This window comes from Mustelus asterias, chromosome 16 (genome assembly GCF_964213995.1).
Source record: "Mustelus asterias chromosome 16, sMusAst1.hap1.1, whole genome shotgun sequence".
NCBI lineage: Eukaryota > Metazoa > Chordata > Chondrichthyes > Carcharhiniformes > Triakidae > Mustelus > Mustelus asterias.
This window is the reverse complement of record NC_135816.1, coordinates 98,135,812-98,162,566: the sequence shown is the minus strand read 5'-3', so window position 1 is coordinate 98,162,566 and position 26,755 is coordinate 98,135,812. Positions and strand designations below refer to the sequence as shown.

Sequence of the window (26,755 nt, the reverse complement as noted above, 5' to 3'; positions counted from 1 at the left end):
AGTTGGTTAAAGCGCCTGGTGTCATGAGCAGGCGATTCTGAGTTCGAATTTCAGCGGCACCTTCGTGTGCATGGCGTTTTGCAACAAACTCACTCTTGCTGTGAGACGCCGCAACTTGACCGCCATCCAGTTAGACAGCAGGAAAAGAAGACCAGAGGCGCATTTGGCTGTGCGGGCCATCAAGCACCGATGAAAATGGATGCATTTTGCTGGTGGCGACTTCTGTCATTGTCAATCGCGTGTGAGGAATTGGTTAAAGTTCAGCGAACTTGAACAACATCTCAAACAGTTGCGTGCAGGCTGGATGAAAAGCTCCGCTCGAACAGGGACTTGAACCCAGGACCCTCAAATAAAAAGTCTGATGCTCTGCCGACTGAGCTATCCGGGCTCCAGAATGCCAGTCATTTCCCTCCGTTGAACTAGCCGCGCTCGAGAGGAGAGAAGATTGGAAGAGAGTTCATTTTTAATGTGGCTGGGGAAGTGTCATGTTATCCACGTTAAATTCAAGATGAGTATTTCGCCTCACTTTCTAAATGACCAAAAGTCAAGTCGTGCTTAGAATTTCATCGATTTGGCACCACAACAACCTCATCAAATCATCCCCACTTTACGTGCCGACTCTCTCGTTCCAATATTGCGTCCATAAGACCATAAGACCAGAAGACATAGGAGCGGAAGTAAGGCCATTCGGCCCATCGAGTCTACTCCACCATTCAATCATGGTTGATTTCAACTCCATTTACCCGGTCTCTCCCCATAGCCCTTAATTCCTCGAGAAATCAAGAATTTATCAATTTCTGTCTTGAAGACGCTCAACGTCTCGGCCTCCACAGCCCTCTGTGGCAATGAATTCCACAGACCCACCACTCTCTGGCTGAAGAAATTTCTCCTCATCTCTGTTCTAAAGTGACTCCCTTTTATTCTAAGGCTGTGCCCCCGCGTCCTAGTCTCCCCTGTTAATGGAAACAACTTCCCTACGTCCATCCTATCTAAGCCGTTCATTTTCTTGTAAGTTTCTATCAGATCTCCCCTCAACCTCCTAAACTCCAACGAATACAATCCCACGATCCTCAGACATTCATCGTATGTCAGGCCTACCATTCCTGGGATCATCCGTGTGAATCTCCACTGGACCCGCTCCAGTGCCAGTATGTCCTTCCTGAGGTGTGGGGCCCAACATTGCTCACAGTACTCCAAATGGGGTCTAACCAGTGCTTTATAAAATAGAAAATAGTCCATGCCTCTATTCTTTTTTCCAAAGTGTACGACCTCGCACTTGCCCACGTTGAATTTCATCAGCCACTTCTTGGACCACTCTCCTAAACTGTCTAAATCTTTCTGCAGCCTCCCCACCTCCTCAATACTACCTGCCCCTCCACCTATCTTTGTATCACGGCAAACTTGGCCAGAATGCTCCCAGTCCCGTCATCTAGATCGTTAATATATAAAGAGAACAGCTGTGGCCCCAACACTGAACCCTGCGGGACACCACTTGTCACCGGTTGCTATTCTGAGAAATAACCTTTTATCCCAACTCTCTGCCTTCTGTCTGACAGCCAATCGTCAATCCATGTTAGTACCTTGCCTCGAATACCATGGGCCCTTATTTTACTCAGCAGTCTCCCGTGAGGCACCTTGTCAAAGGCCTTTTGGAAGTCAAGATAGATAACATCCATTGGCTCTCCTTGGTCTAACCTATTTATTATCTCTTCAAAGAATTCTAACAGGTTTGTCAGGCACGGCCTCCCCTTACTAAATCCATGCTGACTTGTCCTAATCCGACCCTGCACTTCCAAGAGTTTAGAAATCTCATCCTTAACGATGGATTCTAGAATTTTGCCAACAACTGAGGTTAGGCTAATTGGCCTATAATTTTCCATCTTTTTTCTTGTTCCCTTCTTGAACAGTGGGGTTACAACAGCGATTTTCCAATCCTCTGGGACTTTCCCTGACTCCAGTGACTTTTGAAAGATCATAACTAACGCCTCCACTATTTCTTCAGCTATCTCCTTTAGAACTCGAGGATGTAGCCCATCTGGGCTCGGAGATTTATCAATTTTCAGACCTTTTAGTTTCTCTAGCACTTTCTCCTTTGTGATGGCAACCATATTCAACTCTGCCCCCTGACTTTCCTGAATTGTTGGGATATTACTCATGTCTTCTACTGTGAAGACTGACGCAAAGTACTTATTAAGTTCCTCAGCTATTTCCTTGTCTCCCATCACTAGATTACCAGCGTCATTTTGGAGCGGCCCAATGTCTACTTTTGCCTCCCGTTTGTTTTTAATGTATTTAAAGAAACTTTTACTATCATTCCTAATGTTACTGACTAGCCTACCTTCACATTTGTTCCTCTCCTTCCTTATTTCTCTCTTTGTTATCCTCTGTTTGTTTTTATACCCTTCCCAATCTTCTGACTTCCCACTACTCTTTGCCACATTATAGGCTCTCTCTTTTGCCTTGATGCATTCCCTGACTTCCTTTGTCAGCCATGGCTGCCTAATCCCCCCTCTGATAACCTTTCTTTTGTTTGGGATGAACCTCTGCACTGTGTCCTCAATTACTCCCAGAAACTCCTGCCATTGCTGTTCTACTGTCTTTCCCACTAGGCTCTGCTTCCAGTGGATTTTTGTCAGTTCCTCCCTCATGCGCCTGTTATTACCTTTATTTAACTGTAGAACCTTCACATCTGATTCTGCCTTCCTTCTTTCAAATTGCAGACTGAATTCTACCATATTATGATCACTGCTTCCTAAGTGTTCCCTTACTTTAAGATCTTTTATCACGTCTGGCTCATTACATAACACTAAGCCCAGAATAGCCTGTTCCCTCGTGGGCTCCATCACAAGCTGTTCCAAAAAGCCATCCTGTAAACATTCAATGAATTCCCTTTCTTGGGTCCACTGGCAACATTATTTACCCAGTCCACCTGCATATTGAAATCCCCCATGATCACTGTGACCTTGCCTTTCTGACATGCCCTTTCTCTTTCGTGGTGCATTTTGTGCCCCTGGTCCTGACCACTGTCAGGAGGCCTGTACATAACTCCCATTATGGTTTTTTTGCCTTTGTGGTTCCTCAACTCTACCCACACAGACTCCACATCGTCTGACCCAATGTCGTTTAGTGCTATTGATTTAATTTCATTTCTAATTAACAAGGCAACCCCGCCCCCTCTACCCACCTCTCTGTCTTTTCGATAGGTTGTGAATCCCTGGATGTTTAACTGCCAGTCCTGAACCCCCTGCAACCACGTCTCTGTGATGCCTACCACATCATACCTGCCAGTCACAATCTGGGCCACAAGCTCATCTACCTTGTTCTGGACACGGCGGGCATTTAAATATAGCACCTTTAATTCCCTATTGACCGTCCCTTTTTGTTTTCGTAGTGTGGTTGACCTTGGTTTACTGAGCCTTTCCAGACACTGTGTCATATTTTGTGAGATGGGGACTATCGTAACCTCTCCTGAGTGCTGTCTTTTCGTGATTTTTTGTAATCCTAAGCAGCTACGCTTCCCACTGATTCCTTCACCTCTTGGTTCCCTGACTTTCCCTTCCCCCCCAATCTCTAGTTTAAAGTCCAATTGACCACCCCATTTACTCTCTTCACCAGGACACTGATCCCAGCTCGGTCCAGGTGGAGACCATCCCAACGGTATAGGTCCCCCCTGCCCCAAAACTGATGCCAGTGTCCCATGAAAAAGAACCCCTCTTTCCCACACCACTCTTTCAGCCACGTGTTAACTTCCCTTATTCTTGCCTCCCTATGCCAATTTGCACGTGGCTCGGGCAGTAATCCGAAGATTATGACCCTTGAGGACCTGTTTTTTAATTTGAATCCTAGCTCTTTATAATCTCTAAACAGGTCCTCTTTCCTAGACTTGCCTATGTTGTTGGTACCAACATGGACCACAACAACTGGATCCTCCCCCTCCCTCTCCAGTATCCTTTCAAGCCGGTCAGAGATGTCCCGCACCCTAGCACCGGGCAGGCAACATACCATGCGGGACACTCTATCCTGCTCACAAAGGATACTATCTATCCCCCTGATAATAGAATCCCCTACAACTACAAAAGTAAGTCAACAGTGGTTCAGTTCGTTCATGCACTTGTCTAGTAGGCTGATATCCCTGAGTTGAAATCTCCGTGATACTTGTTTATGCATTTCACGTTGTACAATTTGAAGTGAATCACCATCTCACTGAGGACCACCAGTTTCAGTGTCCTGCATTCTGCAGCATAAAGTGTCCCTTTGACACATCGAGTCTGTTCCGGCCATCAAGAACGTGTCGATTCTATCTAAACATTGACTCTTTTTCTCTATGCACAGCTCTTCAAACTGTTAACGACGACTTTTGTTCATATGTACATCGTTGACAAATGATTTGCCGCAGCTTTAATCAAATTGATTTCCAAAACTGTGTTCTCTGTTTCCAGCAAGTCATCCGTGAAAAAGAAATTGGATTGTCAATGAACACTTCATTCGGCAGCATGTTCCCATTGCCCAGGAATAGGCTGAAATGGTTTCGCAAATTTAACAGTTTTAACACTGCAGATCAGTCTCCTAAGTACCCAGTACAAAGAAGAAAGTTGCTGGCGAATCTGGCCTCCATGTACTCCCAAGCAACGATAATCCTGTTTGTTGATGTCTGTCAGTACATGAGAATTAGGGGCATGAGTAGCATCCACTTAGCTTTAGTAAAGACATAAAAGTAAAATAGAAAATGTCTTGAAAATCTCAGCATTTGCCGAGAGAGAACAAAGACAACGTTTCGAGTCAGGATGACATTCCGTCAGGATGCAGAATCTCGACATGGAAATATAGAAGCTAGAAGGGTCGTTCGGCCCTCCGAGACTGTTCCGCCATTCATTTTGATCATGGCTGATCATCAAATCGTGATTCCCCTTCCTCCCACACCCCTGGATCCCTTTAGCCCCAAGAGCGAAAAGTAATTTCTTCTTGAAATCAAACAAAGTTTGACTTCAATTAAATTGTGTGGTAGTGAATTCAACTCATTCAGCACCCTGTGAGTGAAGAAATGTCCCGAAACGTTGTTTCTGTTTCTGTGCCCAGATGCTGTCAGACCTGCTGTGATTTTCCACAGTTTCTGCTTTTGTTTCAGATTGCACGGTCCACGGTCGGTTACATTTTTTTTCATCTACAAATTGTAATGCTGCTTGCAGCGTTCCATTGGCGCCGTGGCTTAGTTGGTTAAAGCGCCTGTCTAGTAAACAGGAGTTCCTGAGTTCGAATCTCAGCGGCACCTTCGTGTACGTGGCGTTTCGCCGTTTTGCAACAAACTCACTCTTGCTGTGAGACGCCGCAACTTGACAGTCACACAGTTCGACAGCAGGAAAAGAAGACCAGAGGCGCATTTTGGCTCTGCCGGCCATCACGCACCGATGAAAATCGGTGAATTTTGCTGGTGGCGACTTCTGCAATTGTCAATTGCGTGTGAGGAATTGGTTGAAGTGAAGCGAAATTGAACTCCATCTCAAACATTTGCGTTCAGGTTTGAAGATAAGCTACGCCCGAACAGGGACTTGAACCCTGGACCCTCAGATTAAAAGTCTGATGCTCTATCGACTGAGCTATCCGGGCTCCTGACTGCGAATCGTTTCCCTCCGTTCAAATGGCCGCGCTCTCGAGGAGAGAAGCTTGGAAGAGAGTTCATTTTTTCAATTAGCTTGGGAAGTGTCATGCTTTCCACGTTAAATTCAAGATGCCTATTTCGCCTCACTTTCTCAATGTCCAAAATTCAAGTCGTGCTTAGAATTTCATCGATTTGGCATCACAACGTCCTTATCAAATCATCCCCACTTTACGTGCTGCCTCTCTCGTTCCGAGATTCCGTCCAAAAGTCAGTCAACGGTGGTTCAGTTCGTTCATGCACTTGTCGAGTAGGCTGATATTCCTGAGTTAAAATCTCCGTGGTACTTGTTTCTGCATTTCACGTTGTACATTTTGAAGGAAATCACCATCTCTCTGAGGACCACCAGTTTCAGTGTCCTGCATTCTGCAGGATAAAGTGTCCATTTGGCACATCGAGTCTGTTCGGACCATCAAGCACGTGTCGGGTTCTATCTAAACATTGACTCATTTTCTCTGCACAGATCTTCAAACTATTAACGACGACTTTTGTTCATATGTACATCGTTGACAAATGATTTGCCGCAGCTTTAATCAAATTGATTTCCAAAACTGTGTTCTCTATTTCCAGCAAGCCATCCGTGAAAAGGAAATTGGATTGTCAAGTAACACTTCATTCGGCAGCATGTTCCCACTGCCCAGGAATAGGCTGAAATGGTTTCGCAGATTTAACAGTTTTAACACTGCAGATCAGTCACCTAAGTAGCCAGTTAAAAGAAGAAAGTTGCTGGCGAATCTGGCCTCCATGTACTCCAAAGCAACGATAATCGTGTTTGTTGATGTCTGTCAGTGCATGAGAAATAGGGGCATGAGTAACATCCACTTAGCTTTAGTAAAGACATAAAAGTAAAATAGAAAATGTCTTGAAAATCTCAGCATTTGCCGAGTGAGAACAAAGACATCGCTTCGAGTCAGGGTGGCATTCCGTCAGGAAGCACCATCTCGACATGGAAATATAGAAGCTAGAAGGGTCGTTCGGCCCTCCGAGACTGTTCCGCCATTCATTTTGATCATGGCTGATCATCAAATCGTGATTCCCCTTCCTCCCATACCCCTGGATCCCTTTAGCCCCAAGAGCAAAAAGTAATTTCTCCTTGAAATCAAACAAAGTTTGACTTCAATGAAATTGTGTGGTAGTGAATTCAACTCATTCAGCACCCTGTGGTTGAAGAAATGTCCCGAAACGTTGCTTCTGTTCTCTGTGCCCAGATGCTGTCAGACCTGCTGTGATTTTCCAGCGTTTCTGATTTTGTTTCAGATTGCAGGGGCCACGGTCGGTTGCATTGTTTTTCATCTACAAATTGTAATGCTGCTTGCAGCGTTCCATTGGCGCCGTGGCTTAGTTGGTTAAAGCGCCTGTCTAGTAAACAGGAGATCCTGAGTTCGAATCTCAGCGGCACCTTCGTGTACGTGGCGTTTCGCCGTTTTACAACAAACTCACTCTTGCTGTGAGACGCCGCAACTTGACAGTCATCCAGTTCGACACCAGGAAAAGAAGACCAGAGGCGCATTTTGGCTCTGCCGGCCATGAAGCACCGATGAAAATAGGTGAATTTTGCTGTTGGCGACTTCTGCAATTGTCAATCGCGTGTGAGGAATTGGTTAAAGTGAAGCGAAATTGAACGACATCTCAAATAGTTGCGTTCAGGTTTGAAGATAAGCTACGCCCGAACAGGGACTTGAACCCTGGACCCTCAGATTAAAAGTCTGATGCTCTACCGACTGAGCTATCCGGGCTCCTGACTGCCAATCGTTTCCCTCCGTTCAACTGGCCGCGCTCTCGAGGAGAGAAGCTTGGAAGAGAGTTCATTTTTTCAATTGGCTTGGGAAGTGTCATGTTATCCACGTTAAATTCAAGATGAGTATTTCGCCTCACTTTCTCAATGTCCAAAAGTCAAGTCGTGCTTAGAATTTCATCGATTTGGCATCACAACTACCTCATCAAATCATCCCCACTTTACTTGCTGCCTCTCTCGTTTCTCTATTCCGTCCAAAAGTAAGTCAACGGTGGTTCAGTTCGTTCATGCACTTGTCTAGTCGGCTGATATTCCTGAGTTAAAATCTCCGTGGTACTTGTTTCTGCATTTCACGTTGTACATTTTGAAGGAAATCACCATCTCTCTGAGATGGCATCACAACTACCTCATCAAATCATCCCCACTTTACTTGCTGCCTCTCTCGTTCCTCTATTCCGTCCAAAAGTAAGTCAACGGTGGTTCAGTTCGTTCATGCACTTGTCGAGTAGGCTGATATTCCTGAGTTAAAATCTCCGTGGTACTTGTTTCTGCATTTCACGTTGTACATTTTGAAGGAAATCACCATCTCTCTGAGGACCACCAGTTTCAGTGTCCTGCATTCTGCAGGATAAAGTGTCCATTTGGCACATCGAGTCTGTTCGGACCATCAAGCACGTGTCGGGTTCTATCTAAACATTGACTCATTTTCTCTGCACAGATCTTCAAACTATTAACGACGACTTTTGTTCATATGTACATCGTTGACAAATGATTTGCCGCAGCTTTAATCAAATTGATTTCCAAAACTGTGTTCTCTATTTCCAGCAAGCCATCCGTGAAAAGGAAATTGGATTGTCAAGTAACACTTCATTCGGCAGCATGTTCCCATTGCCCAGGAATAGGCTGAAATGGTTTCGCAGATTTAACAGTTTTAACACTGCAGATCAGTCACCTAAGTAGCCAGTTAAAAGAAGAAAGTTGCTGGCGAATCTAGCCTCCATGTACTCCAAAGCAACGATAATCGTGTTTGTTGATGTCTGTCAGTGCATGAGAAATAGGGGCATGAGTAACATCCACTTAGCTTTAGTAAAGACATAAAAGTAAAATAGAAAATGTCTTGAAAATCTCAGCATTTGCCGAGTGAGAACAAAGACATCGCTTCGAGTCAGGGTGGCATTCCGTCAGGAAGCACCATCTCGACATGGAAATATAGAAGCTAGAAGGGTCGTTCGGCCCTCCGAGACTGTTCCGCCATTCATTTTGATCATGGCTGATCATCAAATCGTGATTCCCCTTCCTCCCATACCCCTGGATCCCTTTAGCCCCAAGAGCAAAAAGTAATTTCTCCTTGAAATCAAACAAAGTTTGACTTCAATGAAATTGTGTGGTAGTGAATTCAACTCATTCAGCACCCTGTGGTTGAAGAAATGTCCCGAAACGTTGCTTCTGTTCTCTGTGCCCAGATGCTGTCAGACCTGCTGTGATTTTCCAGCGTTTCTGATTTTGTTTCAGATTGCAGGGGCCACGGTCGGTTGCATTGTTTTTCATCAACAAATTGTAATGCTGCTTGCAGCGTTCCATTGGCGCCGTGGCTTAGTTGGTTAAAGCGCCTGTCTAGTAAACAGGAGATCCTGAGTTCGAATCTCAGCGGCACCTTCGTGTACGTGGCGTTTCGCCGTTTTACAACAAACTCACTCTTGCTGTGAGACGCCGCAACTTGACAGTCATCCAGTTCGACACCAGGAAAAGAAGACCAGAGGCGCATTTTGGCTCTGCCGGCCATGAAGCACCGATGAAAATAGGTGAATTTTGCTGTTGGCGACTTCTGCAATTGTCAATCGCGTGTGAGGAATTGGTTAAAGTGAAGCGAAATTGAACGACATCTCAAATAGTTGCGTTCAGGTTTGAAGATAAGCTACGCCCGAACAGGGACTTGAACCCTGGACCCTCAGATTAAAAGTCTGATGCTCTACCGACTGAGCTATCCGGGCTCCTGACTGCGAATCGTTTCCCTCCGTTCAACTGGCCGCGCTCTCGAGGAGAGAAGCTTGGAAGAGAGTTCATTTTTTCAATTGGCTTGGGAAGTGTCATGTTATCCACGTTAAATTCAAGATGAGTATTTCGCCTCACTTTCTCAATGTCCAAAAGTCAAGTCGTGCTTAGAATTTCATCGATTTGGCATCACAACTACCTCATCAAATCATCCCCACTTTACTTGCTGCCTCTCTCGTTCCTCTATTCCGTCCAAAAGTAAGTCAACGGTGGTTCAGTTCGTTCATGCACTTGTCTAGTCGGCTGATATTCCTGAGTTAAAATCTCCGTGGTACTTGTTTCTGCATTTCACGTTGTACAGTTTGAAGGACATCACCATCTCCCTGAGGACCAGCAGTTTCAGTGTCCTGCATTCTGCAGGATAAAGTGTCCATTTGGCACATCGAGTCTGTTCGGGCCATCAAGCACGTGTCGGTTCTATCTGAACATTGACTCATTTTCTCTCTGCACAGATCTTCAACCTATTAACGACGACTTTTGTTCATATGTACATCGTTGACAAATGATTTGCCGCAGCTTTTATCAAATTGATTTCCAAAACTGTGTTCTCTATTTCCAGCAAGCCATCCGTGAAAAGGAAATTGGATTGTCAAGTAACACTTCATTCGGCAGCATGTTCCCATTGCCCAGGAATAGGCTGAATTGGTTTCGCAGATTTAACAGTTTTAACACTGCAGATCAGTCACCGAAGCAGCCAGTAAAAAGAAGAAAGTTGCTGGAGAATCTGGCCTCCATGTACTCCAAAGCAACGATAATCGTGTTTGTTGATGTCTGTCAGTGCATGAGAAATAGGGGCATGAGTAGCATCCACTTAGCTTTAGTAAAGACATAAAAGTAAAATAGAAAATGTCTTGAAAATCTCAGCATTTGCCGAGAGAGAACAAAGACAACGTTTCGAGTCAGGATGACATTCCGTCAGGATGCAGAATCTCGACATGGAAATATAGAAGCTAGAAGGGTCGTCCGGCCCTCCGAGACTGTTCCGCCATTCATTTTGATCATGGCTGATCATCAAATCGTGATCCCCCTTCCTCCCATACCCCTGGATCCCTTTCGCCCCAAGAGCGAAAAGTAATTTCTTCTTGAAATCATAGAAATCATAGAAATCATAGAAACCCTACAGTGCAGAAGGAGGCCATTCGGCCCATCGAGTCTGCACCGACCACAATCCCACCCAGGCCCTACCCCCACATATTATACCCGCTAATCCCACTAACCTACGCATCTCAGGACTCTAAGGGGCAATTTTTAACCTGGCCAATCAACCTAACCCGCACATCTTTTAAATCAAACAAAGTTTGACTTCAATTAAATTGTGTGGTAGTGAATTCAACTCATTCAGCACCCTGTGGTTGAAGAAATGTCCCGAAACGTTGTTTCTGTTCTCTGTGCCCAGATGCTGTCAGACCTGCTGTGATTTTCCACCGTTTTTGCTTTTGTTTCAGATTGCACGGTCCACGGTCGGTTACATTTTTTTTCATCGACAAATTGTAATGCTGCTTGCAGCGTTCCGTTGGCGCCGTGGCTTAGTTGGTGAAAGCGCCTGTCTAGTAAACAGGAGATCGTGAGTTCGAATCTCAGCGGCACCTTCGTGTACGTGGCGTTTCGCCGTTTTACAACAAACTCACTCTTGCTGTGAGACGCCGCAACTTGGCTGAAATGGTTTCGCAAACAAAGTTTGACTTTAATTAAATTGTGTGGTAGCGAATTCAACTCATTCAGCACCCTGTGGGTGAAGAAGTTTCCCGAAACGTTGTATCTGTTCACTTGCTGTGAGACGCCGCAACTTGACCGTCATCCAGTTCGACAGCAGGAAAAGAAGGCCAGAGGCGCATTTTGGCCTTGCCGGCCATCAAGCACCGATGAAAATGGATGAATTTTGCTGGTGGTGACTTCTGCAATTGTCAATCGCGTGTGAGGAATTGGTTAAAGCTAAGCGAATTTGAACAACATCTCAAACAGTTGCGTTCTTTCTGGAAGGAAAGCTACGCCCGAACATGCACTGGACCCTGGACCCTCAGATTAAAAGTCAGATGCTCTACCGACTGAGCTATCCGGGCTCCTGGGTGCCAATCTTTTCCCTCCGTTGAACTAACCGCGCTCGAGAGGAGAGAAGATTGGAAGAGAGTTCATTTTTTAATGTGGCTGGGTAAGTGTCATGTTATCCACGTTAAATTCAAGATGAGTATTTCGCCTCACTTTCTAAATGTCCAAAAGTCAAGTCGTGCTTAGAATTTCATCGATTTGGCACCACACCGACCTCATCAAATCATCCCCACTTTACGTGCTGCCCCTCTCGTTCCTATATTGCGTCCAAAAATAAGTCAACGGTGGTTCAGTTCGTTCAAGCACTTGTTTGGTCGGCTGATATTCCTGAGTTAAAATCTCCGTGTCCCCTCGTAATTAGTAGTGCCCTCTGCCAATTAGTAGTGCCCGCTGCCAATTAGGAGTGGCCCCTGTAAATTAGGAATCCCCCATGTCAATCGGAGTACACCCTGTCAATTGGAGTGCCCCGTGTCGATTGGAGTGCCCCCTGTCAATTGGAGTGCCTCCTGTCTCTTGGTGTGTCCCCTGTCTATTGGAGTGCCCCCTGTCAATGAGGAGTGATCCCTGTCAATGAGGAGTGCTCCCGATCAATGAGGTGTGCCCCCTGTCAATGAGGTGTGCCCCCTGTCAATGAAGTGTGCCGCCTGTCAATTAGGAGTTCCCCCTGTCAATTAGGTCTGCCCTCTGACAATTAGGATTGCGCCTTGTCAATTAGGAGTGGCCCCTATCAATTTGGAGTGACCACTGTCAATTAAGAGAGCCCCCTGTCAATGAGGACTTCACCCTGTCAATGATTGCCCCACCGTCAATGAGATGTGCCACCCTGTGAATGAATAGTTCTCCCCCGCCCGTCTATGACGATTGCCCCCACGTCAATGTGGAGTGCCCCCCCGTCAATGAGGAGTGCCCCACGGTCAATGAGGAGTGCCCCCTGTCAATGAGGATTGCCTCTTGTCAATGAGGATTGCCCCTTGTCAATGAGGATTGCCCCCTGTCAATGAGGAGTGCCCCCTGTCAATGAGGAGTGCCACATGCGAATGAGAAGTGCTCCCTTTCAATGAGGACAGCCCCCTGTCAATGAGGAGTTCCCCGTGTCAATAAGGAGTGCCCCCCCTCCCCCGTCAATGAGGAGTGCCCTATGTCAATGAGGAGTTCCCCCTGTCAATGGGGAGTGCCGCCTGTCAATGAGGAGTGCCCCCTGTCAAGGAGGAGTGCCCTATGTCAATGAGGAGTTCCCCTTGCCAATGAGGAGTGCCGCCTGTCAATTAGCAGTGCCCCCTGGCAATTAGTAGTGCCCCCTGCCAATTAGTAGTGCACGCTGCCAATTTGGAGTGGCCCCTGTCAATTAGGAGTCCCCCATGTCAACCGGAGTACACCCTGTCAATTAAAGTGTCCCCTGTCGATTGGAGTACCCCCTGTCAATTGAAGTGCCCCCAGTCAATTGCAGTGCCCCCTGTCAATGAGGAGGGCTCCCTCTCAATGAGGTGTGCCCCCTGTCAATGACGTGTGCACCCTGTCAATGAAGTGTGCCGCCTGTCAACTAGGAGTACCCCCTGTCAATTAGGTCTGCCCTCTGTCAATTAGGATTGCGCCTTGTCAATTAGGAGTGGCCCACTATCAATTTGGAGTGACACCTGTCAATTAGGAGAGCCCCCTGTCAATGAGGACTTCACCCTGTCAATGAGGATTGCTCCACCGTCAATGAGGTGTGCCAACCTGTGAATGAGTAGTGCCACCCCACCCCCCGTCGATGACGATTGCCCCACGTCAATGTGGAGTGCCCCCCCCGTCAATGAGGAGTGCCCCACCGTCATTGAGGAGTGCCCCCTGTCAATGAGGATTGCCCCTTGTCAATGAGGATTGCCCCTTGTCAATGAGGAGTGCCCCCTGTCAATGAGGAGTGCCACATGTGAATGAGGAGAGCCCGCTTTCAATGAGGACAGCCCTCTGTCAATGAGGAGTTCCCGTGTCAATGAGGAGTGCCCCCCCCGTCAATGAGGAGTGCCCCACCTTCAATGATGAGTGCCCCCCCCGTAAATGGGGAGCATCCCCCCCCCCGTCAATGGGGAGTGCCCCCTGTCAATGTGGAGTGCCCCCTGTCACCAAGCAGTGACCCATTTCAATTAGGAGTGACCCCCTGTCAATGAGGAGTGCCCCCTATCAACGAGGAGTGGCCCTGTCAATTAGGAGTGCCCCCTTTCAATTAGGAGTGCCCCATATCAATTACGAGCTGCCCAAATCAATTAGGATTGCCCCCGTGTCAATTAGAACTGCCGCACGTCAATTAGGAGTGCCCCCTGACAATTAGCAGTGCCCCATGTCAATTAGGAGTGCCGCACGTCAATTAGGAGTGCCCCCTGTCAATTAGGAGTGCCCCCTGTCAATGCGGAGTGTCGGCTGTCAATGAGGAGTGCCCCCTGTCAATGAAGAGCGCCACCTGTCAATGAGGAGTGCCCCCTGTCAATGAGGAGTGCTCACTGTCCATTAGGATTACCCCCTGTCAATTACAAGTCTCCCCTGTCAATTAGGAGTGCCCCCTGTCAATTAGCAGTGCCCGATGTCAATTAGGAGTGCCCCCTGACAATTAGGAGTGCCCCCTGAGAATTAGCAGGGCCCCATGTCAATTAGGAGTGCCCCCTGTCAATTAGGAGTGCCCCCTGTCAATGCGGAGTGCCCCCTGTCAATGAGGAGTGCCCCGTTAATGGGGAGCGCCCCCTGTCAATGAGGAGTGCCCCCTGTCAATCAGGAGTGCCCACTGTCCATTATGATTGCCTCCTGTCAATTACAAGTCTCCCCTGTCAATTAGGAGTGCCACCTTTCATATAGATTTGCCCCATGTCAGTTAGGAGCTCCCCTGTCAATTAGGAATGGCCCCAGTAAATTACGAGTGCCGCCTGTCAATTAGGATGCCCCTTTCAATGAGGAGTTCCCCCTGTCAATGAGGAGTGCCCCACCGTCAATGAGGACTGACCCCTAGTCAATGAGGAATGCCCCCGGTCAATTACGAGTGCCCCCCTGTCAATGAGGAGTGTCCACTGTCAATTAGGACTGCCCCCTGTCAAGGAGGAGAGCCCCCTGTCAATGAGGAATTCACCCTGTCAATCAGGATTGCCCCACCGTCAATGAAGAGTTCCACCCTGTGAATGAGTATTGCCACCCCAGTCTATGACGATTCCCCCCACGTCAATGAGGAGTGCCCCCCCGTCAATGAGAAGTGCTCCACCGTCAATGAGGAGTGTCCCCTGTCAATGAGAATTGCCCCTTGTCAGTCACGATTGCCCCCTTTCAATGCGGACAGCCCACTGTCAACGAGGAGTTCCCCGTGTCAATGAGGAGTGCCCCCCCCCGTCAATGAGGAGCGCCCCACCGTCAATGAAGAGTGCCCGCCGTCAATGAGGAGTGCCCCCTGTCAATGAGGAATGCCCCCTATCACCAAGGGGCGACCGCTGTCAATGAGGAGTGACCCCCTTGCAATTCGGAGTGCCCCCCTGTCAATGAGGGGTGCCCCCGTTCAATGAGGAGTGCCCGCTGTCAATGAGGATTGGCCCTGTCAATTAGGAGTCCCCCCTTTCAATTAGGAGTGCCCCATATCAAATACTAGCTCCCCATGTCAATAAGGAGTGCCCCCTGTCAAATAGGAGTGCCTCATGTCAATTAGGAGTGCCCCCTGACAAATAGCAGTGCCCCCTTTCAATTAGGAGTGCCCCATATCAATTACGAGCCCACCATGTCTATTAGGAGTGCCCCACCGTCAATGAAGAGTGCCCGCCGTCAATGAGGAGTGCCCCCTGTCAATGAGGAGTGCCCCCTATCACCTAGGGATGACCCCTGTCAATTAGGCGTGACCCCTGTCACTTTGGACTGCCTGACCCGTCAATGTGCAATGCCCCCTGTCAATGCGTAGGGCCCACTATAAATGCGGAGGGCCCCCTGACAATGAGGAATGCCCCCTGTCAGTTTGGTGTGCCCCCTGTCAATTAGGAGTGCCCCCTGTCAATAAGGAGGGCCCTCTGTTAATGAGGAATGCCCTCTGTCAATGAGGAGTGCCCTCAGTCAATGAGTGATGCTGTCAATGAGGAGTACCCCTTGTCAATGAGGAGCGCCCCTTGTCAATGAGGACTGCCTCTCTCAATGAGGAGAGCCCCCTGTCAATGAGGAGTGCCTCTGTCAATGAGTGATGCTGTCAATGAGGAGTACCCCTTGTCAATGAGGAGCGCCCCTTGTCAATGAGGAGAGCCCTCTGTCAATGAGGAGTGACCCTGTAAATGAGGAGCGTAAATGAGAAACCTTTGATTTCCAAAACTGTGTTCACTATTTCCAGCCAGCCATCCGTAAAAAATAAATTGGATTGTCAATGAACACTTCATTCGGTAGCATGTTCCCATTGCCCAGGAATAGGCTGAAATGGTGTCGCAGATTTAACAGTTTTAACACTGCAGATCAGTCTCCTAAGTACCCAGTTCAAAGAAGAAAGTTGCTGGCGAATGTGGCCTCCATGTACTCCCAAGCAACGATAATCGTGTTTGTTGATGTCTGTCAGTACATCAGAAATAGGGGCATGAGTAGCATCCACGTGGCTTGAGTAAAAGACATAAAAGTAAAATAGAAAATGTCTTGAAAATCTCAGCATTTGTCGAGAGAGAACAAAGACAACGTTTCGATCAGGATGACATCCCGTCAGGATGCAGAATCTCGACATGGAAATATCGAAGCTCGAAGGGTCGTCCGGCCCTCCGAGACTGTTCCGCCATTCATTTTGATCATGGCTGATCATCAAATCGTGATCGCCCTTCCTCCCATACCCCTGGATCCCTTCAGCCCCAAGAGCGAAAAGTAATTTCTTCTTGAAATCAAACAAAGTTTGACTTCAATGAAATTGTGTGGTAGTGAATTCAACTCATTCAGCACCCTGTGGTTGAAGAAATGTCCCGAAACGTTGTTTCTGTTCTCTGTGCCCAGATGCTGTCAGACCTGCTGCGATTTTCCAGCATTTTTGCTTTTGTTTCAGATTGCAGGGTCCACGGTCGGTTGCATTTATTTTTATATCCAAATTGTAATGCTGCTGGGGCTGTCCCGTTGGCGCCGTGGCTTAGTTGGTTAAAGCGCCTCGTATAATAAGCAGGCGATTCTGAGTTCGAATTTCAGCGGCACCTTCGTGTGCATGGCGTTTTGCAACAAACTCACTCTTGCTGTGAGACGCCGCAACTTGACCGCCATCCAGTTCGACAGCAGGAAAAGAAGACCAGAGGCGCATTTGGCTGTGCGGGCCATCAAGCACCGATGAAAATTGATGCATTTTGCTGGTGGCGACTTCTGCAATTGTCAATCGCGTGTGAGGAATTGGTTAAAGTTAAGCGAACTTGAACAACATCTCAAACAGTTGCGTGCAGGCTGGATGAAAAGCTCCGCTCGAACAGGGACTTGAACCCAGGACCCTCAAATAAAAAGTCTGATGCTCTGCCGACTGAGCTATCCGGGCTCCAGAATGCCAATCATTTCCCTCCGTTGAACTAGCCGCGCTCTAGAGGAGAGAAGATTGGAAGAGAGTTCATTTTTAATGTGGCTGGGGAAGTGTCATGTTATCCACGTTAAATTCAAGATGAGTATTTCGCCTCACTTTCTAAATGACCAAAAGTCAAGTCGTGCTTAGAATTTCATCGATTTGGCACCACAACAACCTCATCAAATCATCCCCACTTTACGTGCCGACTCTCTCGTTCCAATATTGCGTCCATAAGACCATAAGACATAGGAGCGGAAGTAAGGCCATTCGGCCCATCGAGTCCACTCCACCATTCAATCATGGTTGATTTCAACTCCATTTACCCGGTCTCTCCCCATAGCCCTTAATTCCTCGAGAAATCAAGAATTTATCAATTTCTGTCTTGAAGACGCTCAACGTCTCGGCCTCCACAGCCCTCTGTGGCAATGAATTCCACAGACCCACCACTCTCTGGCTGAAGAAATTTCTCCTCATCTCTGTTCTAAAGTGACTCCCTTTTATTCTAAGGCTGTGCCCCCGCGTCCTAGTCTCCCCTGTTAATGGAAACAACTTCCCTACGTCCATCCTATCTAAGCCGTTCATTTTCTTGTAAGTTTCTATCAGATCTCCCCTCAACCTCCTAAACTCCAACGAATACAATCCCACGATCCTCAGACATTCATCGTATGTCAGGCCTACCATTCCTGGGATCATCCGTGTGAATCTCCACTGGACCCGCTCCAGTGCCAGTATGTCCTTCCTGAGGTGTGGGGCCCAACATTGCTCACAGTACTCCAAATGGGGCCTAACCAGTGCTTTATAAAGCCTCAGAAGTACATCCCTGCTTTTGTATTCCAAGCCTCTTGAGATAAATGACAACATTACATTTGCTTTCTTAATTACGGACTCAACCTGCAAGTTTACCTTTAGAGAATCCTGGACTAGGACTCCCAAGTCCCTTTGCACTTTAGCATTATGAATTTTGTCACCGTTTAGAAAATAGTCCATGCCTCTATTCTTTTTTCCAAAGTGTACGACCTCGCACTTGCCCACGTTGAATTTCATCAGCCACTTCTTGGACCACTCTCCTAAACTGTCTAAATCTTTCTGCAGCCTCCCCACCTCCTCAATACTACCTGCCCCTCCACCTATCTTTGTATCATCGGCAAACTTGGCCAGAATGCTCCCAGTCCCGTCATCTAGATCGTTAATATATAAAGAGAACAGCTGTGGCCCCAACACTGAACCCTGCGGGAAACCACTTGTCACCGGTTGCCATTCTGAGAAATAACCTTTTATCCCAACTCTCTGCCTTCTGTCTGACAGCCAATCGTCAATCCATGTTAGTACCTTGCCTCGAATACCATGGGCCCTTATTTTACTCAGCAGTCTCCCGTGAGGCACCTTGTCAAAGGCCTTTTGGAAGTCAAGATAGATAACATCCATTGGCTCTCCTTGGTCTAACCTATTTATTATCTCTTCAAAGAACTCTAACAGGTTTGTCAGGCACGACCTCCCCTTACTAAATCCATGCTGACTTGTCCTAATCCGACCCTGCACTTCCAAGAATTTAGAAATCTCATCCTTAACGATGGATTCTAGAATTTTGCCAACAACTGAGGTTAGGCTAATTGGCCTATAATTTTCCATCTTTTTTCTTGTTCCCTTCTTGAACAGTGGGGTGACAACAGCGATTTTCCAATCCTCTGGGACTTTCCCTGACTCCAGTGACTTTTGAAAGATCATAACTAACGCCTCCACTATTTCTTCAGCTATCTCCTTTAGAACTCGAGGATGTAGCCCATCTGGGCTCGGAGATTTATCAATTTTCAGACCTTTTAGTTTCTCTAGCACTTTCTCCTTTGTGATGGCAACCATATTCAACTCTGCCCCCTGACTTTCCTGAATTGTTGGGATATTACTCATGTCTTCTACTGTGAAGACTGACGCAAAGTACTTATTAAGTTCCTCAGCTATTTCCTTGTCTCCCATCACTAGATTACCAGCGTCATTTTGGAGCGGCCCAATGTCTACTTTTGCCTCCCGTTTGTTTTTAATGTATTTAAAGAAACTTTTACTATCATTCCTAATGTTACTGACTAGCCTACCTTCATATTTGTTCCTCTCCTTCCTTATTTCTCTCTTTGTTATCCTCTGTTTGTTTTTATACCCTTCCCAATCTTCTGACTTCCCACTACTCTTTGCCACATTATAGGCTCTCCCTTTTGCCTTGATGCATTCCCTGACTTCCTTTGTCAGCCATGGCTGCCTAATCCCCCCTCTGATAACCTTTCTTTTGTTTGGGATGAACCTCTGCACTGTGTCCTCAATTACTCCCAGAAACTCCTGCCATTGCTGTTCTACTGTCTTTCCCACGAGGCTCTGCTTCCAGTGGATTTTTGTCAGTTCCTCCCTCATGCGCCTGTTATTACCTTTATTTAACTGTAGAACCTTCACATCTGATTCTGCCTTCCTTCTTTCAAATTGCAGACTGAATTCTACCATATTATGATCACTGCTTCCTAAGTGTTCCCTTACTTTAAGATCTTTTATCACGTCTGGCTCATTACATAACACTAAGCCCAGAATAGCCTGTTCCCTCGTGGGCTCCATCACAAGCTGTTCCAAAAAGCCATCCTGTAAACATTCAATGAATTCCCTTTCTTGGGTCCACTGGCAACATTATTTACCCAGTCCACCTGCATATTGAAATCCCCCATGATCACTGTGACCTTGCCTTTCTGACATGCCCTTTCTATTTCGTGGTGCATTTTGTGCCCCTGGTCCTGACCACTGTCAGGAGGCCTGTACATAACTCCCATTATGGTTTTTTTGCCTTTGTGGTTCCTCAACTCTACCCACACAGACTCCACATCGTCTGACCCAATGTCGTTTAGGGCTATTGATTTAATTTCATTTCTAATTAACAAGGCAACCCCGCCCCCTCTACCCACCTCTCTGTCTTTTCGATAGGTTGTGAATCCCTGGATGTTTAACTGCCAGTCCTGAACCCCCTGCAACCACGTCTCTGTGATGCCTACCACATCATACCTGCCAGTCACAATCTGGGCCACAAGCTCATCTACCTTGTTCCGGACACGGCGGGCATTTAAATATAGCACCTTTAATTCCCTATTGACCGTCCCTTTTTGTTTTCGTAGTGTGGTGGACCTTGGTTTACTGAGCCTTTCCAGACACTGTGTCATATTTTGTGAGATGGGGACTATCGTAACCTCTCCTGAGTGCTGTCTTTTCGTGATTTTTTGTAATCCTAAACAGCTACGCTTCCCACTGATTCCTTCACCTCTTGGTTCCCTGACTTTCCCTTCCCCCCCCAATCTCTAGTTTAAAGTCCTATTGACCACCCCATTTACTCTCTTCACCAGAACACTGATCCCAGCTCGGTCCAGGTGGAGACCATCCCAACGGTATAGGTCCCCCCTGCCCCAAAACTGATGCCAGTGTCCCATGAAAAAGAACCCCTCTTTCCCACACCACTCTTTCAGCCACGTGTTAACTTCCCTTATTCTTGCCTCCCTATGCCAATTTGCACGTGGCTCGGGCAGTAATCCGAAGATTATGACCCTTGAGGACCTGTTTTTTTAATTTGAATCCTAGCTCTTTATAATCTCTAAACAGGTCCTCTTTCCTAGACTTGCCTATGTTGTTGGTACCAACATGGACCACAACAACTGGATCCTCCGCCTCCCTCTCCAGTATCCTTTCAAGCCGGTCAGAGATGTCCCGCACCCTAGCACCGGGCAGGCAACATACCATGCGGGACACTCTATCATGTTCACAAAGGATACTATCTATCCCCCTGATAATAGAATCCCCTACAACTACAAAAGTAAGTCAACAGTGGTTCAGTTCGTTCATGCACTTGTCTAGTAGGCTGATATCCCTGAGTTGAAATCTCCGTGATACTTGTTTATGCATTTCACGTTGTACAATTTGAAGTGAATCACCATCTCACTGAGGACCACCAGTTTCAGTGTCCTGCATTCTGCAGCATAAAGTGTCCCTTTGACACATCGAGTCTGTTCCGGCCATCAAGAACGTGTCGATTCTATCTAAACATTGACTCTTTTTCTCTATGCATAGCTCTTCAAACTGTTAACGACGACTTTTGTTCATATGTACATCGTTGACAAATGATTTGCCGCAGCTTTAATCCATTTGATTTCCAAAACTGTGTTCTCTGTTTCCAGCAAGTCATCCGTGAAAAAGAAATTGGATTGTCAATGAACACTTCATTCGGTAGCATGTTCCCATTGCCCAGGAATAGGCTGAAATGGTGTCGCAGATTTAACAGTTTTAACACTGCAGATCAGTCTCCTAAGTACCCAGTTCAAAGAAGAAAGTTGCTGGCGAATGTGGCCTCCATGTACTCCCAAGCAACGATAATCGTGTTTGTTGATGTCTGTCAGTACATCAGAAATAGGGGCATGAGTAGCATCCACGTGGCTTGAGTAAAAGACATAAAAGTAAAATAGAAAATGTCTTGAAAATCTCAGCATTTGTCGAGAGAGAACAAAGACAACGTTTCGATCAGGATGACATCCCGTCAGGATGCAGAATCTCGACATGGAAATATCGAAGCTCGAAGGGTCGTCCGGCCCTCCGAGACTGTTCCGCCATTCATTTTGATCATGGCTGATCATCAAATCGTGATCGCCCTTCCTCCCATACCCCTGGATCCCTTCAGCCCCAAGAGCGAAAAGTAATTTCTTCTTGAAATCAAACAAAGTTTGACTTCAATGAAATTGTGTGGTAGTGAATTCAACTCATTCAGCACCCTGTGGTTGAAGAAATGTCCCGAAACGTTGTTTCTGTTCTCTGTGCCCAGATGCTGTCAGACCTGCTGCGATTTTCCAGCATTTTTGCTTTTGTTTCAGATTGCAGGGTCCACGGTCGGTTGCATTTATTTTTATATCCAAATTGTAATGCTGCTGGGGCTGTCCCGTTGGCGCCGTGGCTTAGTTGGTTAAAGCGCCTCGTATAATAAGCAGGCGATTCTGAGTTCGAATTTCAGCGGCACCTTCGTGTGCATGGCGTTTTGCAACAAACTCACTCTTGCTGTGAGACGCCGCAACTTGACCGCCATCCAGTTCGACAGCAGGAAAAGAAGACCAGAGGCGCATTTGGCTGTGCGGGCCATCAAGCACCGATGAAAATTGATGCATTTTGCTGGTGGCGACTTCTGCAATTGTCAATCGCGTGTGAGGAATTGGTTAAAGTTAAGCGAACTTGAACAACATCTCAAACAGTTGCGTGCAGGCTGGATGAAAAGCTCCGCTCGAACAGGGACTTGAACCCAGGACCCTCAAATAAAAAGTCTGATGCTCTGCCGACTGAGCTATCCGGGCTCCAGAATGCCAATCATTTCCCTCCGTTGAACTAGCCGCGCTCTAGAGGAGAGAAGATTGGAAGAGAGTTCATTTTTAATGTGGCTGGGGAAGTGTCATGTTATCCACGTTAAATTCAAGATGAGTATTTCGCCTCACTTTCTAAATGACCAAAAGTCAAGTCGTGCTTAGAATTTCATCGATTTGGCACCACAACAACCTCATCAAATCATCCCCACTTTACGTGCCGACTCTCTCGTTCCAATATTGCGTCCATAAGACCATAAGACATAGGAGCGGAAGTAAGGCCATTCGGCCCATCGAGTCCACTCCACCATTCAATCATGGTTGATTTCAACTCCATTTACCCGGTCTCTCCCCATAGCCCTTAATTCCTCGAGAAATCAAGAATTTATCAATTTCTGTCTTGAAGACGCTCAACGTCTCGGCCTCCACAGCCCTCTGTGGCAATGAATTCCACAGACCCACCACTCTCTGGCTGAAGAAATTTCTCCTCATCTCTGTTCTAAAGTGACTCCCTTTTATTCTAAGGCTGTGCCCCCGCGTCCTAGTCTCCCCTGTTAATGGAAACAACTTCCCTACGTCCATCCTATCTAAGCCGTTCATTTTCTTGTAAGTTTCTATCAGATCTCCCCTCAACCTCCTAAACTCCAACGAATACAATCCCACGATCCTCAGACATTCATCGTATGTCAGGCCTACCATTCCTGGGATCATCCGTGTGAATCTCCACTGGACCCGCTCCAGTGCCAGTATGTCCTTCCTGAGGTGTGGGGCCCAACATTGCTCACAGTACTCCAAATGGGGCCTAACCAGTGCTTTATAAAGCCTCAGAAGTACATACCTGCTTTTGTATTCCAAGCCTCTTGAGATAAATGACAACATTACATTTGCTTTCTTAATTACGGACTCAACCTGCAAGTTTACCTTTAGAGAATCCTGGACTAGGACTCCCAAGTCCCTTTGCACTTTAGCATTATGAATTTTGTCACCGTTTAGAAAATAGTCCATGCCTCTATTCTTTTTTCCAAAGTGTACGACCTCGCACTTGCCCACGTTGAATTTCATCAGCCACTTCTTGGACCACTCTCCTAAACTGTCTAAATCTTTCTGCAGCCTCCCCACCTCCTCAATACTACCTGCCCCTCCACCTATCTTTGTATCATCGGCAAACTTGGCCAGAATGCTCCCAGTCCCGTCATCTAGATCGTTAATATATAAAGAGAACAGCTGTGGCCCCAACACTGAACCCTGCGGGAAACCACTTGTCACCGGTTGCCATTCTGAGAAATAACCTTTTATCCCAACTCTCTGCCTTCTGTCTGACAGCCAATCGTCAATCCATGTTAGTACCTTGCCTCGAATACCATGGGCCCTTATTTTACTCAGCAGTCTCCCGTGAGGCACCTTGTCAAAGGCCTTTTGGAAGTCAAGATAGATAACATCCATTGGCTCTCCTTGGTCTAACCTATTTATTATCTCTTCAAAGAACTCTAACAGGTTTGTCAGGCACGACCTCCCCTTACTAAATCCATGCTGACTTGTCCTAATCCGACCCTGCACTTCCAAGAATTTAGAAATCTCATCCTTAACGATGGATTCTAGAATTTTGCCAACAACTGAGGTTAGGCTAATTGGCCTATAATTTTCCATCTTTTTTCTTGTTCCCTTCTTGAACAGTGGGGTGACAACAGCGATTTTCCAATCCTCTGGGACTTTCCCTGACTCCAGTGACTTTTGAAAGATCATAACTAACGCCTCCACTATTTCTTCAGCTATCTCCTTTAGAACTCGAGGATGTAGCCCATCTGGGCTCGGAGATTTATCAATTTTCAGACCTTTTAGTTTCTCTAGCACTTTCTCCTTTGTGATGGCAACCATATTCAACTCTGCCCCCTGACTTTCCTGAATTGTTGGGATATTACTCATGTCTTCTACTGTGAAGACTGACGCAAAGTACTTATTAAGTTCCTCAGCTATTTCCTTGTCTCCCATCACTAGATTACCAGCGTCATTTTGGAGCGGCCCAATGTCTACTTTTGCCTCCCGTTTGTTTTTAATGTATTTAAAGAAACTTTTACTATCATTCCTAATGTTACTGACTAGCCTACCTTCATATTTGTTCCTCTCCTTCCTTATTTCTCTCTTTGTTATCCTCTGTTTGTTTTTATACCCTTCCCAATCTTCTGACTTCCCACTACTCTTTGCCACATTATAGGCTCTCCCTTTTGCCTTGATGCATTCCCTGACTTCCTTTGTCAGCCATGGCTGCCTAATCCCCCCTCTGATAACCTTTCTTTTGTTTGGGATGAACCTCTGCACTGTGTCCTCAATTACTCCCAGAAACTCCTGCCATTGCTGTTCTACTGTCTTTCCCACGAGGCTCTGCTTCCAGTGGATTTTTGTCAGTTCCTCCCTCATGCGCCTGTTATTACCTTTATTTAACTGTAGAACCTTCACATCTGATTCTGCCTTCCTTCTTTCAAATTGCAGACTGAATTCTACCATATTATGATCACTGCTTCCTAAGTGTTCCCTTACTTTAAGATCTTTTATCACGTCTGGCTCATTACATAACACTAAGCCCAGAATAGCCTGTTCCCTCGTGGGCTCCATCACAAGCTGTTCCAAAAAGCCATCCTGTAAACATTCAATGAATTCCCTTTCTTGGGTCCACTGGCAACATTATTTACCCAGTCCACCTGCATATTGAAATCCCCCATGATCACTGTGACCTTGCCTTTCTGACATGCCCTTTCTATTTCGTGGTGCATTTTGTGCCCCTGGTCCTGACCACTGTCAGGAGGCCTGTACATAACTCCCATTATGGTTTTTTTGCCTTTGTGGTTCCTCAACTCTACCCACACAGACTCCACATCGTCTGACCCAATGTCGTTTAGGGCTATTGATTTAATTTCATTTCTAATTAACAAGGCAACCCCGCCCCCTCTACCCACCTCTCTGTCTTTTCGATAGGTTGTGAATCCCTGGATGTTTAACTGCCAGTCCTGAACCCCCTGCAACCACGTCTCTGTGATGCCTACCACATCATACCTGCCAGTCACAATCTGGGCCACAAGCTCATCTACCTTGTTCCGGACACGGCGGGCATTTAAATATAGCACCTTTAATTCCCTATTGACCGTCCCTTTTTGTTTTCGTAGTGTGGTGGACCTTGGTTTACTGAGCCTTTCCAGACACTGTGTCATATTTTGTGAGATGGGGACTATCGTAACCTCTCCTGAGTGCTGTCTTTTCGTGATTTTTTGTAATCCTAAGCAGCTACGCTTCCCACTGATTCCTTCACCTCTTGGTTCCCTGACTTTCCCTTCCCCCCCCCAATCTCTAGTTTAAAGTCCTATTGACCACCCCATTTACTCTCTTCACCAGAACACTGATCCCAGCTCGGTCCAGGTGGAGACCATCCCAACGGTATAGGTCCCCCCTGCCCCAAAACTGATGCCAGTGTCCCATGAAAAAGAACCCCTCTTTCCCACACCACTCTTTCAGCCACGTGTTAACTTCCCTTATTCTTGCCTCCCTATGCCAATTTGCACGTGGCTCGGGCAGTAATCCGAAGATTATGACCCTTGAGGACCTGTTTTTTTAATTTGAATCCTAGCTCTTTATAATCTCTAAACAGGTCCTCTTTCCTAGACTTGCCTATGTTGTTGGTACCAACATGGACCACAACAACTGGATCCTCCGCCTCCCTCTCCAGTATCCTTTCAAGCCGGTCAGAGATGTCCCGCACCCTAGCACCGGGCAGGCAACATACCATGCGGGACACTCTATCATGTTCACAAAGGATACTATCTATCCCCCTGATAATAGAATCCCCTACAACTACAAAAGTAAGTCAACAGTGGTTCAGTTCGTTCATGCACTTGTCTAGTAGGCTGATATCCCTGAGTTGAAATCTCCGTGATACTTGTTTATGCATTTCACGTTGTACAATTTGAAGTGAATCACCATCTCACTGAGGACCACCAGTTTCAGTGTCCTGCATTCTGCAGCATAAAGTGTCCCTTTGACACATCGAGTCTGTTCCGGCCATCAAGAACGTGTCGATTCTATCTAAACATTGACTCTTTTTCTCTATGCATAGCTCTTCAAACTGTTAACGACGACTTTTGTTCATATGTACATCGTTGACAAATGATTTGCCGCAGCTTTAATCCATTTGATTTCCAAAACTGTGTTCTCTGTTTCCAGCAAGTCATCCGTGAAAAAGAAATTGGATTGTCAATGAACACTTCATTCGGCAGCATGTTCCCATTGCCCAGGAATAGGCTGAAATGGTTTCGCAGATTAAACAGTTTTAACACTGCAGATCAGTCTCCTAAGTACCCAGTACAAAGAAGAAAGTTGCTGGCGAATCTGGCCTCCATGTACTCCCAAGCAACGATAATCGTGTT

General features: G+C 46.6%; 10 non-coding genes across 10 annotated transcripts; 4 read left to right on the top strand and 6 right to left on the bottom strand.

Moving 5' to 3' along the window:
- Nucleotides 1-315: 315 nt before the first annotated feature.
- On the bottom strand, nucleotides 316-388 carry trnak-uuu (transfer RNA lysine (anticodon UUU)). Its single transcript has one exon. It is a non-coding gene; the product is annotated as a tRNA-Lys (tRNA).
- Nucleotides 389-5,195: 4,807 nt separating this feature from the next.
- Nucleotides 5,196-5,269, top strand: trnat-agu (transfer RNA threonine (anticodon AGU)). Its single transcript has one exon. It is a non-coding gene; the product is annotated as a tRNA-Thr (tRNA).
- A 262-nt stretch (nucleotides 5,270-5,531) lies between these two features.
- trnak-uuu (transfer RNA lysine (anticodon UUU)) lies at nucleotides 5,532-5,604 on the bottom strand. Its single transcript has one exon. It is a non-coding gene; the product is annotated as a tRNA-Lys (tRNA).
- Nucleotides 5,605-6,980: 1,376 nt separating this feature from the next.
- On the top strand, nucleotides 6,981-7,054 carry trnat-agu (transfer RNA threonine (anticodon AGU)). The gene has a single exon. It is a non-coding gene; the product is annotated as a tRNA-Thr (tRNA).
- Nucleotides 7,055-7,316: 262 nt separating this feature from the next.
- Nucleotides 7,317-7,389, bottom strand: trnak-uuu (transfer RNA lysine (anticodon UUU)). The gene has a single exon. It is a non-coding gene; the product is annotated as a tRNA-Lys (tRNA).
- Nucleotides 7,390-8,970: 1,581 nt separating this feature from the next.
- On the top strand, nucleotides 8,971-9,044 carry trnat-agu (transfer RNA threonine (anticodon AGU)). The gene has a single exon. It is a non-coding gene; the product is annotated as a tRNA-Thr (tRNA).
- A 262-nt stretch (nucleotides 9,045-9,306) lies between these two features.
- On the bottom strand, nucleotides 9,307-9,379 carry trnak-uuu (transfer RNA lysine (anticodon UUU)). The gene has a single exon. It is a non-coding gene; the product is annotated as a tRNA-Lys (tRNA).
- A 1,576-nt stretch (nucleotides 9,380-10,955) lies between these two features.
- On the top strand, nucleotides 10,956-11,029 carry trnat-agu (transfer RNA threonine (anticodon AGU)). The gene has a single exon. It is a non-coding gene; the product is annotated as a tRNA-Thr (tRNA).
- A 5,863-nt stretch (nucleotides 11,030-16,892) lies between these two features.
- On the bottom strand, nucleotides 16,893-16,965 carry trnak-uuu (transfer RNA lysine (anticodon UUU)). Its single transcript has one exon. It is a non-coding gene; the product is annotated as a tRNA-Lys (tRNA).
- A 5,299-nt stretch (nucleotides 16,966-22,264) lies between these two features.
- Nucleotides 22,265-22,337, bottom strand: trnak-uuu (transfer RNA lysine (anticodon UUU)). Its single transcript has one exon. It is a non-coding gene; the product is annotated as a tRNA-Lys (tRNA).
- Between the last annotated feature and the right edge of the window lie 4,418 nt (nucleotides 22,338-26,755).